Below are 15,437 nucleotides of genomic sequence, written 5' to 3' on the forward strand. Positions count from 1 at the left end.
ATATTTAAATCAAAATCAACACTTTGTAGCAGATTCTGAGATCTAAAAAAATGACTTTCCAATGCCATCGGATTTCCAGTTCCCATTTTATATTACAATTTGTATGAGTACTGTGCATCAATGGTACTCCAGGCGAAGATGCTGGTGTAGTGGTAACAGCACTAGACTAGCAGTCCAGGGGCCCATGTTAATGCTCTAGAGGCACCGTTCAAATCCCACTATGATAATCTAGTGAAATTTAAATCAATTAATAAAATATAAAGCTAGCTTCAGTAATAGTTTCTGTAACTATCATTGGTTATTATAAAAACCTACCTGGTTCACTAAAGTTCTTTAGGGAAGGAAATCTGCCATCCTTACCTGATCTGGCCAGCCTGTGACTCCAGACCCACAGCAATGTGGTTGACTCTTAACTGGCATCAGAAATGGCTGAGAAGTAACACAGTTCAAGGGCAATTAGGGATGGGCAACAAATTCTGGCCTTGCTAGTGACTCCCACATCCCATGAAAGAATTAAAAAAAACAATATGGCTGTGTTGCACTTTATGTCCTATCATTCGGCCATGCAGTATTCATTTGATGGGCATGAACTGGCCTAATAAACACACAGCATGGCGGGTAGGAACCCAATGCATATTTCTGACCAGAAGAACACCACGTACCATATTGCTGAAGGAAGGAGTCAAGCATCCGGGGCCCAGGCCTAAAGGCATTTAGGCCTTTTCCAATATGCAAATAAGGGATTTAATGCCTGTTTGAGGCCCTCATTTCAAGACTGCTATGCTCTGAGGCAATCTTTTCACTTTATAGATAATAAATTAATGGAATAAGTTCCCAGGAATAAGTATTTATTCTAGAAACAATTGGGTATGTTTTTGGAGAAAGAAAGGATTCATGAACAAAATGAGAAAGCAGGTAGGTGGGCTTGGTCAATTGAAAAAGGATTGGTTTATTGGGCCTAATGTCCTCAGCCTGTTCCTAGAAATTCTCAAGTTTCTAATTTAAAAATCCTCAAATTAAACTGGACCAGAGTACCGTAAATATTGTTCCTCGGTGTTTTTAATTCCTCGAGGAAGCAGGAGGGAGGTTTTATGTGTGCCTGTTTTTTGAATGTCACTGTCATGTCATACTATCCCGCATTTAAGTTGCCTTTAGCATATGGAAAGAAAGGTGCTGAAAACAATCCTCTATGAAGTTCAAATGCATGAAATGCATGCCTGATATGTGTTTCAAACCTAATAGCTGCACTTCATTTCTATTCAGTGGGCTGAAATGATTCAAATTGTTGTCTACTTATAAGTGTACTTAATGTGCAACAAGTGCTCTACAAAAGCCTCACTTTCCTCTCTGTTATCAGCTAAAACTCTGGCGAGGCAGCCTGCATCTGGTTACTGGCAACAACCACAGTGATTAGCATAACAAGCTGAAAGAAGGGGTGGGATTCAGGAGGAATTGACAATCCTGTTGTTTAACCTGGGATAAATAAAATCTACAATGGGGTAAGGATCTTTTTTTAAGCTAAACAAATTAAACAAAACTCAAGTCATGTTTCCTTGGCCAAGGACCAAGAAGGCAGATGCAGGTGCTGAGAACTAAAACTCACACACATAAATTTCTGTTTTACATAATCACTTTGTGCCCTTTGTTGTGGGATTTTTTCAGACAAGCAAAACTGAATGCATTTCAATGTGGTCATGAGGGAGTTCCGAGGTGATTATCTTCCCAATAAAAAAAACACTATACAGTAGAAGAAAAATTAAAAAGTTCCCCATCATTGAGCTGAGTTTCACACTTGCCAAGCGCTGAATGTGAGAACATGGATCTAAACTGATGCTTTATCAAGGACTCAGCCTCCCAGGGGACCTTGAGCAGAATGGACTAAATAACAGCAGCAATCTCTGCTGTGTCACACAGGCCTTGGGAACATCCATGCTCTCCAGTGAATCGACTTCAAGGGCAATAGAAGTCAAAGACCTCTGAGACTCCCTGGGACTCAGTCAGAACAGCAGCTCCCCTGGAACCAGAGGCCTAGCTACCTTTGTTCCAGCTCCCATCCTTTAGTGGGGATATTCACATACAGAGATTACTAGATGCTCAATTGCAAGTGGGAATGAAGGACATGATGATCACTATTAAGAGAACTGCAAATTACTCTCCCAGTGACAGGTTCAGTATGCTAATGTAAAACTGAAGCTGCTCATGAATGTCTATGTTGGGAACGTTTAAATGCTCTATCCTACACAACTAATTATGTTTAATTATTATTACAACCAGAACCTATCAATCTCTGTTTCCTTACTCAAATAAGAGGATCTTGTCACATATTCAGCTAAGGAGTCTGACACCTTTCACACCACAAACCTTAGCTGGATTATTCTGTGCTAATCACAATATTTTTGCTTCCTATTTGCTTTGCTAAACACTTGTTTAGGTTGCAATTATACAACACTTAATAGTTTAACCGGTCAAATTTCTGGAGAAGTGTGAGGGCAGACTGCATGTCATACTGCCCTATATTCCGCTTTCTGTGCACCAAAATAGAGCTTTATTCACAGCTTCCAAATGTGGAGGAAATTTCTAATGTTAAACAAGAACCGGTGGGACACATTATTCTTTTCTTAGGGAAGCTTAAGGGTGGTGCAATGAACTGGGTAGCCTCTTTTAAACATCAATGGTGCAGTTTAAAATACTGACCTAAACTTGGGATAGGGGCATGATCCCTGTGCTGTGTACATTGCATGCACCTAATGAGACTGGCAGCAGAACCATGGCAAATTGGTCCACCGGCCTCATTTCCTTATTACAATTAAGCTGTGGACAGGCAGCTCACCAGTTGCAAAAAAAAATGGGTGTTAACCTTTATTTCTCTGTTCAGAAAGATTGCCAGCAGGCTATGAGGAATCCAAGAAACAAGAATTGAAACACAAGTATTTCAATGAAACAACTTAACTATTAGGAGTAGGTTTACTACTTTAATATTAACTCTGTAACTAAAGTAGCCACTTAGACACTTCTGATTAGCTAGTCTTCCTTGTCTCCTATTCGATTTCAACTTTACTTTTACTCAATTTTAACTTATTCTAGATACTGTGCATTGGCTTGGAATTGAAAAAATGCATTTAAGTACTTTACATATTTATGTTCCTGTGTTTGCTGGATTTCACTATTTATTCTTGAGTTGGGAGCCAAATTCAAAAAGTGAGCTTTGTCTGAAAACTGGATCAATGGTTGGTTATTAAGCTGTTAAAATGAGATATGAATTCAGCACCCACCTCATGCTAATGGTGGGGGGAGGGCTATGGAGAACATAGCCTCGCTGTCCAGCATTCACTATCATCTCATGTCATATTTGCTTGATGTAGCTTATGATGCTCACAATCACCCAATACACTGCTTAGTGAACTCAAAATTAAAACATAAAACAATATTAGCACAATGATCTGGAGTGATGTAGAGGTTCTCAGGTACACGTATTAAGACTCCCTCTGGAATATACATTTACAAAGTTTTCTAAAGACTTTGTTGGTTGATGTTTGCCAGCATTGAGTTTGCTCTCTTTAAGGATCCTGACCTGGAGAAATTCACAATCCTCTGACGGGTTAAGCTAAGATTGTCCCAAAATGACTTCAAAACTTTGGGTTGTTTTGTGAAAGAGGTGAACAAATTTGTAATACTCCACTGCATGACTCGTGAAATTCCAGTGCACTGGGAGCAGTTAGCCTGGGTTGCATGAGATAAGAGTGCAAGAATACGCCCATTATTGTTCAGAAATGAGGTTAGTACTGTTGTTAAGCTTCAGATGAATCGGGAGAGATGGTTACTGAATTCAGAGGTATTTATATATTAGGTCAGAACTGAATTCACTAGAGAAAGGTTGTCATGCTCTGGGATTTCGGACTATGCTGCTACAGGATTCTTAGGCATGAATTTAGCAGCCCCCTGGGTGCAGGATGGCAGGTGCTTGAGGGGCAGGGTGTGGGGGAGCAGAAAATTGGGCTCCATGCCAGCAGAGCCATCCCTGCTACCTGCCCGTCCTGCCTGTCCATCAGCAATTTTACCAGCAGTGGGGAGGTGTCAGGCAGCCCACTTACCCAAGGGCCAACTGTGGTCCTCAAGTGGCCAATTAATGGCTTAAGGGCCTCCTCCCACCCTTGCTGGGATTTTACTCATGGCGGGTGCCAAGTGTCCAGCCGGCCAGGTGAAACCTGGTGGAAACCTGAAAGAATTTGAACAGTTAGGAGCTAAATTAACAAGCAGAACCTCCAAGGTAATAATCTCAGGATTACTACCTGAGCCACGGGCAAACTGGCATAGGGTAAATAAAGTCAAGGAGTTAAATGTGTGGCTCAGAGATTAGTGTGGGAGGAATGGGTTTCAGTTCATGGGATACTGGCACCAGTACTGGGGTAGAAGGGAGCTGTTCCAGTGGGATGGGCTTCACTTGAACCATGCTGGGACCAGTGTCCTGGTGAACTGAATAACTAGGGCAGTGGAGAAGTCTTTAAACTAAATGGTGGGGTGGGGGTGAGGGGAGGGGGAGTGGGGGATTCTGGAAAGGGGATACACAGGCTTACAAAACAAAAGGATATGGCAGCCTTGCAGATCAGTTATTTAGATAATGATACCCAGACTGTGACACAAAGGGACAGAGTGTACAAACATAAAAAAAAGCAGCAAATAGGGCAAAAGGGGAGAAAAAATGGTAAAAAGTCAAAATTAATGGCCCTTTACTTAAATGCATGTAGTATTCAGAACAAAATAAATGAATTAACGGCACAGATAGAGGTTAATAGGTATGATCTTATAGCCATTACGGAGATGTGGTTACAAGGAGATCAAAGCTGGAACTAAATATTCAGGGGTATGTGACTTTTCGAAAGGACAGGCAGGAAGGAAAGGGTGGTGGGATAGCGTTGTTAGTATTAGATGAAATAAGTACGATAGCAAGAAAGGATCTTGGATCAGAAGATGTGGAATCTATATGGGTGGAGGTAAGGAATAACAAAGGGAAGAAGACACTGGTGGGAGTAGCTATAGGCCCCCTGACAGTAGCTATACTGTAGGGCAGTGAATAAATCAGGAGATAATGAGAGCATGTAAAAAAGGCAGTACATTAATCATGGGTGACTTTAATCTTCATTTAGATTAGGAAAATCAAATTGGCAGAGGTTTACATGAGTAAGAATTCATACAGTGTATTCGGGACAGTTTCTTAGAACAATGTGTTGTGAATCCAACCAGGGATCAGGCTATTTTGGAACTGCGAGTGTGTAATGAGGCAGGTTTAATAAATGATCTCAGAGTAAAGGATCTCCTAGGAAACAGTGACCATAATATGGTAGAATTTAGCATTCAGTTTGAGAGTGAGAAACATGGGTTGGAAACAACTGTGCTAAACTTAAATAAGGGTACTTACAATGGAATAAGAGCAGAGTTGGCTGGAGTGGACAGGGAAAGGAGTTTAGCAGAAAAGACAATTGATAAATAATGGCAGACATTTAAGAAAATTGTTTGTGACTCTCAACAAAGATATATCCCAGTGAGGAAGAAGGATTCAATGAAGGAGATAAACCAACCATGGTTAATCAAGGAAGTTAAGGACAATATCAAATTGAAAGAAAAAAACATACAATGAGGCAAAGATTAGTGGTAAGCCAGAGGATTGGGAAAGTTTTAAAAACCAACAAAAGATGACCAAAAAGTAATGAAGAGGGAGAAAATAAACTTTGAGGGTAAACTAGCAAGTAATGTAAAAATGGACAGCAAGAGCTTCTTTAAGTATATAAAAAGGAAGAGAGAGGCCAAAGTGAACATAGGCCCCTTGGACAATGAGGCTGAGGAAATGGCAGAGGAGTTGAATAAATAATTTGCTTCAGTCTTCATGGTAGAAGACACTAATAGCATTCTAAAAATATGAAATAATCAAGGGGCAAAAGGTGGGATGGAAATAAATATAATAACTTTCATTAGAGAAAAAGTACTAGGGAAACTAATGGGGCTGAAGGCTGATAAGTCCCCTGGTCCTGATGGGTTGCATCCTAGGATATTAAAGGAAGTAGCTACAGAGATAGTGGATGCACTGGTAGTAATCTTCCAAGGATCCTTAGATTCTGGAAAAGCCCCAGAGGATTGGAAAACTGCTAATGTAACACACTTATTCAAAAAGGGAGGGCGACAAAAATTAGGTAACTAAAGGCCAGTTAGTTTAACATCTGACATTGGGAAAATGTTGGAGTCTATTATAAAGGATGTAATAGCAGAGCATTTAGAAATGCATATTCTAATCAAGCAGAGTCAGCACGGCTTCATGAAGGGGAAAATCATACCTGACAAATTTATTAGAATTCTTTAAGGAGGTGACAAGCAGGATAGATAAATGGGAACCAGAGATGTAACATATTTGGATTTCCAAAAGGCGTTTGATAAGGTACCGCACATAAGACTACTTAATAAGATAAGAGTCCATGGTGTTGGCGGTAGTATATTAGCATGGATAGAGGATTGGCTAACTAATAGAAGACAGAGAGTTGGGATAAGGGGGGCATTTTCATGATGGCAACCTGTAACTAGTGGAGTGCCCCAGGAATCAGTGCTGGGGCCTCAGTTATTTACAATATATATTAATGACTTAGATGAGCGAAGTGAATGTACTGTCGCCAAGTTTGCGAATGACACAAAAATGTCAAAAATGAGGATGACACAAGGAGCCTACAGAGGGATATAGACAGGTTAAGTGAATGGGCAAAAATTAGTAAATGGAATGTAATATGTGAAAATGTGAGGTTATGCACTTTGACAGGAAGAATAGAGGGGCTGAATATTATTTAAATGGGGAAAGACTGCAGAAGGTACAGCACAGAGGGATTTGGGAGTCCTTGTGCATAAATCCCAATAAGCTAACATACAAGTTCAACAGTTAATAGGGAAGGTGAATGGAATGTTGGCTTTTATTTCAAAGGGAATGGAGTATAAAAATAGGGAAATCTTGCTAAACAAATACAATGCACTAGTCAGACCACACCTAGAATACTGTGAACAGTTTTGGTCCCCTTGTCTAAGGAAAGATATACTGGCATTGGAGGCAGTCCAGAGAAGTTTCACTAGATTGATCCCGGGTATGGAGGGATTTTCTTATGGGGAGAGGTTGAGTAGGTTGGGTCTGTCCTCTTTGGAATTTAGAAGAATGAGAGGCGACCTTACTGAAACACATAAAATTCTTAGGAGGCTTGACAGGGTAGATGCTGAGGGGTTGTTTCCCCTTGTGGGAGAGTCTAGGACCAAAAAGCATAATCTCAGAGTAAGGGGTTGCCCATTTAAGACAGAGATGAGGAGACATTCCTTCTCCCAGAGGGTAGTGAATCCTTGGAACTCTTTACCGTAGAGGGCTGTAGAGGCTGGGTCATTAAGTATATTCAAGGCTGAGATAGACAGATTTTTAATCAGTAAAGGAATCAAGGATTATGGGGAAAAGGCAGGAAAGTGGAGTTGAAGATTATCAGATCAGCCATGATCTCATTGAATGGCGTAGCAGACTCAATGGGCCGAATGATCTACTTCTGCTCTTATGTCTTATGGTGTTATGGACTGGTGGCTGAGAAAAGGGGGCACATATTTGGACCCTTGTGGCCATTGGAGGTCCACCCCCAAGGTAGTTCACTGCGCACATTTCCCCTCCACCCCTGCCCCATTCACCCCAGCCCCTGGCTTTGTTGCTGGGGCTTCCCAGCCTAGCTCTGGTGAGGTACTGGGTTTCAAGTCTGACTCCATCACAGCTCGCTTCTCTCTGGGACTGCTGCCAGCAGTGGCTACCACTTCTAGAGGCACTGCTAGGACTAGAGGGTGGCCGACAGCTCTTGGAGTTGGGACTTCCTCCCTAATTGGAGATGAAGTCACCCCTCAAGCCAATTAGTAGCCTGATGGCTGTTAAACAGCTGCAGAGTGAGCCAACCAAGCAGCGGAGGGCTTGGCCCCAACTTTTACTCTGGGGAGGGTGGAAACCACCCCCAATTTAAAATTCAGCCTTAGTGTTTGAAATTGGTCTTAAGCAGTAGGGTAAAATGGCTAATAGCATTTGGTAGCCTCTCCTGCATGCTGCTTGATTCCTTTTTCCATTGAATTGCTCACTTAGTTAGCTTTGGTGTCTCAGCCTGGCAGCAGGGAGAGAGGGCCACGGTTCTGTCGGGTTGCTGGCTTCCCCACGTGTCATTGATTACACCCATATCACATTGAAAGTCCCACAGAAAAATATCTCATTGATGTGAAGATTCTAATGAATGTGCAGATTGATTGTGATACCAGTCAGAAGATCTTTCATGTCGATGTCAGGAAGTTGTCATGAAGGCTTCATCCCCTTTCATTTGACCTTCCCTAACCGTTTTGAAGGAGCAAACCATACCAATGACTGTCTACTTAATGACAAAGCATACCCCATACTATCATTGTAATGATCTAATTCCAGTTACTCTGAATAGAAGCAGAGGAGAGGTACATCATAGGACTTGAAGCTACCAACTGATGATTGAGAGTTCAATGCTGAGTTGCTGAAAATGCACTTTTGCTGCTCTGTATTCTGTAGTATATGTCAGCCAGGGTCTCCAAAAACATGATAGCTTTCTGTACTCTTTATAACTTTATTATCCAAAGCAGCTTTATTTGGCTGAAGAGGAAGCACAAACTTCAGACCAGGATACCAGGATGTCATCCACTCAAGGAGTCATCACTGACAGCTGCAACACATCAGAAAGCAGATAGCCCCAGCAGTTTTCTCTATGTGACTTTGCCTGATCTCCTTCTCCTCCACTTGCAAATAAAGAGATATTTTCACAAACAAGCACCTTTCTCACTACATGACAGCACATCAGCCCTCTTTGTCCCAAAATGACTTTGCCAATAATCATCAGTTGTGTGAATAAATTAGCATGAAATGTGAGCTTCTTTTCCTGTATGACTGTCATTGTCATGAATAATAAGTTGAAACACTTCACATACCATTTTCATTTAATATTTACCAGTAACCCTCCTATTTGCTAGCACCATGCTTCTCCTGGATGTCTAACTATCCATTTCTATCATCTTTTCTTGTGCTTCTTCTAAGTGTCACATGAGGGCAATGATCTTGGGAAATAGCTAACTCCTTGTATTGTTGTGGTCTGAGATGGTAGTTTCCTCCTGCACTGGAACTGCTGCTAGCTATATCTCTGGATCTTGTTCCTGGGCATCATGCCATCACTAGTGCATTTCTTACAGGAGAAGGCTGGAGGCTTGACACATATTACTGTTCTAAGAAGCAGCAGTATTAAACAGGTTGAATCTAATGGCTGCCATTTCTCTGGATCTGCTGCCCCATTGGTCAGTGAGATACCTGGCCCAATGGCAACAAACAGATCATGAAAGTCCTGAGACACAACAGTTGAAGTGGTCTGACATCCATGATTGGTATTGCACTCAAGTTCATCCTCTATTACCTCTGGAGCTGCAGCTTGTGTTTCCTTGGATTTGGGGAAGTACTGACTGGTCTCTGGCCATTCTTTACCTAGCTGATCTACCACAGATTTCAATACTCGCTGCATTGATGCTTGCTGCAAAAGGGAGCTGGATACACTTTAGACAATCACACCTGTCAGTTGTCACACATCCTGGGAAAAGACCTCAAACTCTACTCATAGATATAAAATCCCTCAATCATCTTTCCTTTCAGGTTCTGGGCCCATAACTCCAAAGCAATATGTAGCCTTCTGCTCATCTCTGCTGGCAAGTAGAACATATCCCCCTCCACTTGTGTATGTGGTGCTCCACAGGGCTGCCTGGACAACAATGCAGATGCTCAGTCACTACCCTGGCACTAGTAAGAAGCCACTAACCTTACCATCTACAGCAAAAGCCAAGTGAATGGTCACGTGCTGCATGACCTTGTCCTTGAAGTGGTGAGAGGCTTGAAAGTGGGGATGTCCACTGCAATGGCCTTCCTTTGGTGGTCATTGTGCACCAATTTCTCCAGCAAACAGGTAAGTAAATGTGAATAAGGTTGTCAGTTGAGGAGTGTGTCAAGTGATACGAGATAGTTAAATAAATAGATGTATGAGACTGTTACAGTGGAGGATGGCAGTTCTAAGAAATATGTAGCCATAGTGCTGGATAAGGAGATAGAGGCACCCTTAACCACAGAGTAAAGAGTCTGTAAGTGCTGCTTTGAGAGGGCACTCTTTTCTTTTTTAATATATGATTAGAATGTTGGCTGTCCTGTGAATGATTACAATCAATAATCCTGTCCAACTTGGGGAGACCACTATTTAAAAGAAAAATACTTGTAATTTTTTTCTTGCTTTTATTTTATTCCTAAAATATCTTTAGCTGATGGCTGCAGCTAAAACATTTGTAGATGGATGAGTGGCATAAAGGGCTTCAGTTATCTTCTAAATTGAATGCTCCATGGCAAAGCAGTTGATTGCATGGCTCTGTAGAAAGATTCTGAGGTATAAAAAGTGAGAAAAGGTAATCTTGACTTCCACTGTTAGTGCAGTGCAGTTGCTGACTTCAGTGCCATTTCAGATTAACAGAGGTGCAATCAATTTGAAATAAAAAAAATGTTAATGATCTGTTAAAACAGTGGACTGAAGAATGCAGTGCAATCGCATTAAATATTCATCCCAATAAGACTTCAGAGAGGGAAAATTCATAGAATTGATATTTTTGCAGTGCATGTTATAAATTGTCTAAATGCGTTTACTGCCATCACCCTTACTGACAATTTGGAAGAACATTTTCATCATGAGTCTCTAGTCAACTAAAATGAACAGGAACAATAGTGAGCCTCTTGTATCTCTTTGGACTAGATACCGTAGGGAGAAGGGGAAAATTAGGCTGCATCATAATGGGAATCCACAGCTGCTCTCCATGGAGCCCATGCATGTATATAGCAGAGGTTCTGTTATACTATCCCTTTGAAATATTTTTATTTTATTATTTTTTGAGAAACTATATATTTGGACTAACCAGGTAGTTGATGATGGAATTGCTATCTTAGAGATTCTGATACTAACAATGTCAATATAAAGGAGGAATATATATTAATTTAAATTGTGTGCAAATGTTGGCATGCTTAATACTTTGGACTTCAATGCTCATCAAACTGAGAACTGGCTTTGGACCTCATTTCAGTGCATTAGAATGGAAGAGTTTTACTGGGTTTTGCATTCAAATTATAGCTTATCAATGAACATGATTCAGATTCTGCCTAATAGTAGCTAAACATTACCTAGTTAAACATGGATTGTAACTAAAACTGAATTATTTTGGCTGAACCCTTTACCCCTCTGGTAAGCACAAAATGAATTTCTCAATTCAGCAGTTTCATTATTCACTTAATGGCTAAGTACAAAGGTGGAACAGTATGGCAGACCACACACTTACATGTAACTAATGCAGCCATGGAGCTAATTTTCAATTGTGCCCTGACTCTGGGGGAAGTTTCACATTCAGGAAGGAAAATACTAACCAACAAGTCAGGAAAAAATAATTAGATGACACTAAGCTTGAAGTTTTTAAAATTGCAAATTTGGAGAGATAAAGAATTCCACAATTTTGAGCAACTTGATAAATGACGAATGGAATATTTGGCAGCTCTGCTTCACCGGTGAGGCTGTGACACAGCAATGGTACCTATTGCAGCACCAACTGCAGTCCCACACCAGGTCATACACTGTGGCCCTCTCTTGCTACATCTCAAGGTCATTCCAGGCTGTAACAGGTGACAGTAGTAATAATAGTTACCTTGCAGTGAACTGCTGCATCTAGCAGGTGCCTGATATGTTCCTTGCAAAATAAAATTAATTTGTCAATTTCCCCTTGGGGGCATCAAAGCAGGAAAACAGTGTTCTGGGTGAATGACTCACTTCCTGACTCCCCAAAGCCTTTCCACCATCTAGAGGGAACAAGTCATGAATGTAACTGGATGATTGCAGCTCCAACAACTCTCAAGGATCTTAGTACTATCCAGGACAAAGCAGCCTGCTTGACTGGCGACCCATCCACCACCCTAAGCTATCACTCCTCCCACCACTGGTGTACTGTGGCTGCAGTGTGTACCATCTACAAGATGCACTGCAATAGCTCACCATGACTTCTTTGACATCACCTTCCAAATCTGTGACCTCTACAGCCTAAAAGAACAAGAACAGCAGACACATGGGAACACTAGCACCTGCATTCCCATCAAGTTACACACTATCCTGACTTGGAACTTTATCAGCATTCCCTGGAACACCCTATCAAACAGCACTGTGGATGCATGGACATCACACAAATGGAGAGGTTCAGCAAAGTAGCTCATCACCATCCTCTCAAGGATAATTAGGGATGGGCAATAAATGCTGGCCTTGCTAATGACACCCACATCTCCTGAATGAATAAAAAAGAATTAAGAACTTGGAGTATACATAAACAGGAAGGCCAGGCAGTCCAATTAGTTGAGAAGTTTGTGGTGCACATTCTTTGTCCATAGGCTTGGTCCAGGAAGTCAACATCTGTGCCCATTGTTACAGTGCTTGTATGTACGGTCTTATGCCACTGCCATTGCACCTGTGCACTTGTGCATGCTGAAGTGCTCTGTGTAGGACCTTCTAACTGATCTCCAAACTGTGTGCAGTGCTGATCAATGAGCTGGTGCCTGCACAGTGGAGTCATATCTTCTTCCTCTCTTGCAACTAGGTAATGAACCTGAAAACAGAGTGGGTCATGGGAAAGCAAATTGTGAGAAGTGTAAGCAAAGATAGGTGAGTGGTGATACAAAGTAGAACCACTTTATTATGCTGAGTTTGTGAAGGAGAGATTTCAATAAGGGAAAAGGGGGATAAACTGGCCAGAAATGTCCTACAGCCCTGCTGATTGTGATGCTCCTAATGTACACTCTGCCCAATAGTTTCAATGCAACCTTATCCAATGTACAGAGGACTTGTAGGAATATTGACCCTTCTCCTGTGTTCCTAGGTGTTGTCCTCAAGAAAAAGGAGAACATGTTAATGTATGACAAAAACAGAATTACCTGGAAAAACTCAGCAGGTCTGGCAGCATCGGCGGAGAAGAAAAGAGTTGACGTTACATGAGGACTCGAAACGTCAACTCTTTTCTTCTCCGCCGATGCTGCCAGACCTGCTGAGTTTTTCCAGGTAATTCTGTTTTTGTTTTGGATTTCCAGCATCCGCAGTTTTTTTGTTTTTATCTTATTTATGTTAATGTATGGCCGGGTGAAGGGTTGTGAAGGTGTTTGTGTTGGGATAAAATCGTGTGAGTAGTGTGTGAAGTATGCCACAGCTGTAGGGAAGTGAGGGGAGTAATTTTAAGGACAGTAACTTCTGCAGTGTTTGCGAATGGCAGCCGAAGGTGGTTTCGTGGTATCTATTGTTGTGATTGCAGGAAGCGGTGGAGTGAAGGCTTCTGAGTGCTAACACTAGAGATGGTTTTGAGGGGTATAAATCTTATCCTAGCAATTCATGTCAGATTATTAAATTTCTTGTGGCATTACAGCTAGGTCCTGGGCTTGACGCACTGAGTATTAACCTGCTCTTCCAAATCTGACAGGTGCTGCCTTTGTATTCTTCTCCTATTCTCGGGAAACAGTACCTCCATCCTCCTCCTGATCACCATGTCCATAAAGAACACCAGAGCGGTGTCGGAAAATTGGTGCAACTTCGTAAAATTTGTTCTAGCTCATATTTTCATTTAACAGCAATAGTTCAAAGCAGTCCAAAGTGCAGCTTCCCTATAAAGGCTGCCGCCTGCCTTCCAATGGCGTCACTGGAGCTCAATTCCTTGCACGTTCTCCAGTCGGCGAATAGCCAACTAACAGCATGAGTATCGCTGACCAATCAAAACCAGTAATGCATGAGGGCCAAAATACCTCATGTTCCTCATCAATGTAGAGCAGTTGTTCTGCGGAACAGGCTCTATGACCCATTTTGCGCTCGTTTTGCCCCCAAATTGAATTTCTGCTCTTTGGCAAACTATATTGCCAATCATTCAGTTACACCTATCGACAGCTCCATATTCTAAATAACTCCTAAACCATTCGCTTTTTGTTGATAATTTGTTAAAAAAATGACTTTCAAAATAAGTACAGGCCACAATAGAGAACAATCCAGACCTGTCGCATTCTGTTGAAGAGTCATGCGGACTCGAAACGTTAACTGTTTCTCTCCGCAGATGCTGCCAGACCTGCTGAGTTTTTCCAGGTATTTTTGTTTTTGTTTTGGATTTCCAGCATCTGCAGTTTTTTGCTTTTACATTCTCTGTTTCGCCTTGATCCTTCTTGATGGAAGTTCTAACATTGAAATCTCACTTTGAATTTTAACTCGGGGGTTGCAGATTGTTGACTGTCATTTCATTAATTTCGGTGGAATGAAATTTAGATTCCATAATGGGCTGACTTTCTATTTCACCGGGTTGCGACGGTGAACATTGCCTGTATGGGAAATTATAGTCACCGCGTTGCTGCTCAAGGAGAATTATAGTTCCTTCATTTTCTGAAGAGTTTCTATTACCGCTCCAATTTCCGCTCTCCAAGTGCACAGAATAAAGACATTTTCATTTAGTTTATAGTGCTTCATTTAATAATGTTTCACTTGCATTGAATTTGAGATTCTAATTATGCTATTTTTCTATCATTAGAATGGTTTAAAAAATTGGGCAAAAGCGAAAGTTGAAATTGGAAACCCAATGTATCAACATTGGCTTCCATTTCAGGGAAGCAAGCATTAAATGTGGAGGAACGGTAAATTGGGGATTGAATTCTGTTTCTGCATTAAGTACTTGGCTTTTATTCTGCCAATCATTCACATTCGAATTTGAAAATTATAGAAAGAGTTCATTAACAAAGTGTAATGGGCAGCATTTTAATAAATGAATGATAGTCATTTCAAAACTCTCGATGGGAGAGTTATTGGTTTAATCTGAAAACCATGATCCTTACATGAATATCCATATTACCTGTCAAATACTATCAAGTAGCTTTTTATACTATATGGTCCACCCCACAGTGTAATATCCTTGACACATATAATTTTCTCTGCGGTTAAAACAAGGATGTTCGGGGTATTTTTGTGTCTGTCTGTGTAGGTCACTTAAGCGCATACCCTGGAGCCTGAGGGCTTCATTCAGTGGTAACATTCTCACCTCTGAGTCAGACGGGATTGAATTCAAAATTTCAGGATTTGAGTGCCTAATCGTCACTGTCATTTCAGTGGGGGTCTTTATTGTCAGAAGTGCGTTCTTTTAGACGGTCTGTTAAACCAAAAAGGAATGACCTGATCATTTTTCTCATTACTGTTTGTGGAACTTTGATTTATGCAAATTGGCTGCCACATTTAGCTACGTAATAACAGTAACTGCACTTCAAAAGTAATTCATTAATTCAGCAGCAATTTGGGATGTTTGGAGGGTGTTAA

The sequence above is a fragment of the Carcharodon carcharias genome, chromosome 16 (genome assembly GCF_017639515.1).
Source record: "Carcharodon carcharias isolate sCarCar2 chromosome 16, sCarCar2.pri, whole genome shotgun sequence".
In the NCBI taxonomy this organism is placed as follows: Eukaryota; Metazoa; Chordata; class Chondrichthyes; order Lamniformes; family Lamnidae; genus Carcharodon; species Carcharodon carcharias.